At 39.9% G+C, this 5,543-nt stretch overlaps 1 protein-coding gene across 1 annotated transcript in view; it reads right to left on the reverse strand.

The window, feature by feature from the left end:
• The window catches only part of FAM19A1 (family with sequence similarity 19 (chemokine (C-C motif)-like), member A1), a 560,030-nt gene extending 554,760 nt beyond the window's left edge, over positions 1-5,270 (reverse strand). The window contains exon 1 of the mRNA XM_011947170.1: positions 5,064-5,270. The gene's annotated coding sequence lies outside the window, so the exon portion shown is untranslated. The remainder of the gene's footprint in view (positions 1-5,063) is intronic.
• Positions 5,271-5,543: the final 273 nt, after the last annotated feature.

The raw sequence follows: 5,543 nt of genomic DNA on the forward strand, positions 1-5,543 counted from the left end.
TTTCTTTCTTTCTTTCTTTCTTTCTTTCTTTCTTTCCTGAGTTTTGCTCTGTTGGCCAGGCTGAAGTTCACTGACCTCGGCTCACTGCAACATCTACCTCCCAAGTTCAGAGAATTCTCCTCCCTCATCCTTCTGAATAGCTAGGATTATAGGCATACACCATCACACCTGGCTAATTTTTGTATTTTTAGTAGAGATGGGGTTTCGTCATGTTGACCAGGCTGGTCTCGAACTCCTGGCCTCAAGTGATCTACCCACCTTGGCTTCCCAAAGTGCTGGGATTACAGGCGTGACTCACCACACCCAGCCATATTATACCATTCTTGACTCAAAGCTTTTTCACATTCTGTTCCCTCTTTCAGAAACATTTTTCCATTCTGTTATTTTCCCAAATAGCCCTTTCTTTATCCCCCCTGATTTTAGGGACACTTTCTCTGACCATATCACTCCTTTCTTGAAAATATGCAATTATTTACCAATACACAGAATATAATGTCTGATTTTTAAAAAACTAGGTCCAGCATGAACTGATATCCACCCCTATTTCCAAGCTAATATTATTCCACTTTTCCCTAAACACCTGCATGTGCACCATGCTCCAGTCACTCTGGTCTTTTCTCACTAATTCATTTGGGCAGTCATTCGTTTACCAAAGATTCATTCAACAAATGACGTACGGAGACTAGAACTCAATTCCTGGTGAAGAAGATAATCACTGCCCTGCTTTATATACTCCAAATCCTTTCCAGATTTATGGCCTTTAATGTGCTATAAGCTCCTATTTTATTTATCACTGTTCACTCACCATCTGGCAATGTACCTGGCACATAGTAGGTGCCTAATCAATATTTATAGAACATATGAATACATGAATGTGTGAATGAATGAATACATAGTCACTTCTCATTTATTCGTGTTTTAGGTGTTTTATGAATTTGCAGCAAGATTCTAAGCAAGTGGTTGGCAGTGGGCTGAGCAGGGAGGAGGCTGGGAAGAATTTCAGATGATGTGTCTGTATGTGTATGGGTGTTTGTGTGGGAATCTGAGTCTGAGAGTGCCTAAATGTGCATCTCCAACCTCATCCTAGTGCCAGAGGAAAATGCTTTTTGCATCACTTCTTGTTTTCTCCACCCTTTTGTCCCCTTCTTCTAACACACCCTATTGACAGTACGCCTTCCCTACTCTTGGTTTCCACCCTCACATTCAGGTTTTTGCCATAGTGTAATGGAGAACATGTGGTATCTCTGGGAGTCTCAGCTCAGGGAGAAGAATGTAACAGTTACAAGTTTAGAGTACAGAAAAAGAGAATTATAAAAGGGACTTCAAGGGAAGAGGGGATGAGAATGCACATAGAATGCTCATGTTTGGAGTCCCTAAGCCAGAAATCCTCAATCTTGGCAGTAACTTACAATAATCTGGAGAGTTTTTAAAACTCTAAATGCCCAGGCCTCCACCCAGATCAATCAAATCAGGAACTCTGGAGATGGGACTCAAGCAATAGTGTTTTTCAAAGCTCCCTAGGTGGTTCCAATTTGCAGCCAAGTTTGAAAACCACTGCATGAAAACAAAAATGTACGGCAGAAGGCCTCTGGTCACTATGGCAACCCCCAAAATACCTGCAATTTCTTGTTATTTAGTTGCCAACTAAGAGATATGTTCTCTGTGTTTAACAGATTTAAGTTTAGCCCAAGCAAGGCATCTTTATTGAATACTTACTATGTGCTTGGTATGATAATAGCTACCATATAAAACCTCTATTTCATTCATTTGTGTTTTTTTTTTCTAGTCATATTTAACTGTGTAGATCATATGAAACTTAAGGGTTCCAAGCCATGTTTGGTAGATTTCATGGTTGCTTCCATTACTTATGATCCTTCTTGATTTTCACTTATGTAACCACAATCTCCCTGCCAAGCTAATTGCTGGTTCCAGAAGTCTTTCCTGTAGTTCACGGTAGCCCCACTCTCTTGACATGATCACAGATGTGAACAAAAGTCAGTTTGGGCCAAAGTTATGCAAGGACAAGCTTTCAGGGATCTTCCAAAAGACATTTCCTCACTTGTCTAAGACAGCCTCAGAAAGTGATTTTCTATTTTCACCCAGAGTTGTATAAAAAAGCATGACATTAACCAGGAGTCATTAACTGATATTTTCAGATCCTGAAGAGCCACCAACCTGTCAGCATGAGGCCGACACCCTAGAAAGAAGAGTAAACAAGTTGGGGAAATGTCCTTTGCTGAATCAAACCAATCCGAAGGTCCACTCAACACTAGGCTTGCCCTGTGATGAATTAAGACAGCTTCAGTTGGGCTTTCTGTTACTTGGAATCAAAAGCATCCTAACTAACTGAGCACTAAGACACAGCCTATAATGATGGAAATATAAAACCAAGATTATCCTATAGATAATTTAATCCAGACTCTCAGTTTAAAAATAAACAAACTAAGATTCAAAAAGCTGAAGTGCCTTGTGTAAGGCAACACAGTCTACCTGGGACTGTATTACCTAGAGCTGGGCCTGGACCTCAAGTGTCCTCATTGCCAGCTCACTGCTCATTCTACTGAACTATAAAGACATATTCATTGTGAACATTCACTTTAGTTTTCCATTCGTGTTAAATTAGTTGTAATGGCCCTAATTTTTGAAATGTCGTAAATTTCCTTGGAAGGAACTCTCTCTAGAAATATATATTCTCATTCCTCTCTCAACAGACACACCCAAAACTTATAGATACAATTTGATTGTTAAATGTAGACATCATGAAAGAATATGGAAAACTGTTAAAAATACATATCACACAGCTCACCCCCAACCAAGAAAAAAATTAAAAATTCTACCAGGCTAGGCTGCTTCACTAAATGATGTTGCTGAATATATAAAATACTTGAATCTAAATTTGAAAGTGCTCCCCCCTCCCCTTGATTAACCAGATTGTCCCCTCCCCTATATATAGGAACGCTATGTGCCTGAGCCCACTTGCCATCTGTCACCACATTTTCCAAACTTCTCTTCCACCCCCTCCTCTTACACAATCTTATCACATAGAAATATTAGATTTCAGGGATTTGTATAATTTCATCAGATTTTCTGAGCAAAGTAAAAATAGAAGATGTACTGGTATACTAAACTGACTCAGTTTTTGAGTGCCCAACACATATCTACAGTAGCCAGTAATGTCCTTTACACAGACCTTATGTGGCCAGTAATAGCAAGAATAAGGTTTTTATTTTTCCCCCTGTAGTATGATATTTCATATTAGGAATTTTCAGGCATTCCCCATATTACAGAGAGGAATTTGGATAGTTTCCAGAGAGTCTTGACTCATATAACATTATATTGCTTTGTTTATTAGCTTTTGTAAAGTTTGGTAAGTTTTCCCAGATCACTGGAAAATACTTGCAAGCCAACTGGGGAGTATCCATATTGTTGCTTCCCCCTTACAGTTTAGGAGATGAATTCTAACCATCTAAATATATGGTACCTCTACTCATCCAGGTGCTTTGGCCAGAAACTTAAGAGTCTTCTTAGTTTGCTGTATTCCCTACCTCTCAGAAACAATCCATCAGAAATACAAGCTAACGCTTTTGTTTCCAGATCCCACAGGAAGTCTTTGAAGAATATCCAGGGAAATTGGCTGTGAAGTATCAAGCCTACTACCCAATACACATTTGTTAAGGATGATCCTGTGAACTAGGTTCTTTCCTATTTCGTTCTTTCCTATTTCTCTGCATGTGTAGGAGAAAAGAGCTTGTAAGAAGCCCCCTGGTGAGTCTACTAAGCATTTTACTTTCTTCCATCTTCACCCCTGATGGCTCTGAAGGATTAATCAATCACAGACCATTCTCTGATCATCCGGGTGGTCACATGACTCAAGCAGTGGTCACATAACTCAAGCCTGACCAATCAGGAATTCCCATGCTCTGTCAGCAGAGATTGGCTCAAGGGCACATTACCCAAGGAAGAACACAGGGGAGGAGGGGATTTACTTCCTTTATAACAGGGCTACTGGTGGCTACTTTTATCTTTGAGGAAAATGGTTACCTGGGGAAGCAGAGAATACAATCACACCCACAAGAGAAGGAGGAAAACTAGGGTTGAAGATTTGAAGATGGAGAGAGAGAAGGAGGGAGAGGGATAAGAATAGAGTCTAAATGAAGGTTACAGACTATGGTTTGCCTTCTGTTTTTATAAATTAAGTTTTATTGGAATACAAATATGCCCATTTGTTTATGTATTACATATACTTGCATTCATGCTACAACAGTAGAATAGTTGGAACGGATACTATATCCAATGGGTTATTCCTGACTGAGGGCACATCAAGTATGTTGCCCTTCTCAAAGATCTTATAATTTAGTGAAGGGCAAGAAATGTAAATATTAAAGCACATTAAGATAATGGGAATAAGGATGAAATGCAGGATAGAAATAAGTCTAACAAAATAACAATGCTAACAACAATGATAGTGTTCCTGATGACGACAGATACCATGATTGATTGCATAGTGGCACTGTGTTGCCTCTTTAAGTATATTGTCACTCATCCTCCAAACAACCTTGCCAAATAGATGTTTCAGTTAGGATACAAAAATGTTTGCTGTAGTAACAAGCAACCCCCATAGCTCATGCTGCATATCCAGGGGGGATCAGTAGGAGGATTTGCTTATTATAAACAGTCAAGATCCCAGGATAATGAAAGCTTTCTCCATATGTTTTCATATTTGCCTCACTGGGGGAAGGGATCATTGTAAATCACACACTGTCTCTAAAAATGTCTGTCCACAAGTGAAACACATCCCTTCCACTCACATTTCATTAGTCAAAACAAATCATTTAACCATTCCTAAACTGAGGAGTACTGGTGGAATGTAATGCTACCATGTGCTTAGAAAGAGAAGAGCTATAAATATTAAGAGAATGCCAGTGCATTAGTCAGGGTTCTCCAGAGAAACAGAACCAATAGGATATAGATATATTGATAGATTATAGACGATGGATGATATAGATATAGCTATAGATATAGACATAGACATATGAGGAGATTTATTAGGGGAATTGGCTCACATAATTATTGAGGCTGTGAAGTTCCACGACAGGCTGTCTGCAAGCTGGAGATCCTGGGATGCCAGTAGCGTGGCTCAATCCAAGTCCAAAAGTCTCAGGATCAGGAAAGCTGATGGTGTCAGTCTCAGTACAAGTCCAGAGGCCTAAGAACCCAGCAGGTTGCTTTTGTAAGTCCTGAAGTCCAAAGGCTGGAGATCCTGGGGTTCTGATGTCCAGGGACAGGAGGAGAAGAATGTCCTAGCTCTAGGAGAGAGAAAAAGGAAATCTTTTTCTCTCCTTTTTTGTTCTATCTGGGCCCCTAGCCAATTGGATAGTGCCCACCCACATTGAGGGTGGATCTTCCCCACTCAGTCCACTGATTCATGCACCAGTCTCCTCTGGAAACCTCGCAGACACAACCAGAAGTAGTACTTTCCAGTTTCCTAAGTATTCCTTAGTCCAATCAAGTTGACACCTGAAATTAATTATCACAACCATGAA

This window comes from Colobus angolensis, unplaced genomic scaffold (assembly GCF_000951035.1).
Source record: "Colobus angolensis palliatus isolate OR3802 unplaced genomic scaffold, Cang.pa_1.0 Scaffold26, whole genome shotgun sequence".
Lineage (NCBI taxonomy): Eukaryota > Metazoa > Chordata > Mammalia > Primates > Cercopithecidae > Colobus > Colobus angolensis.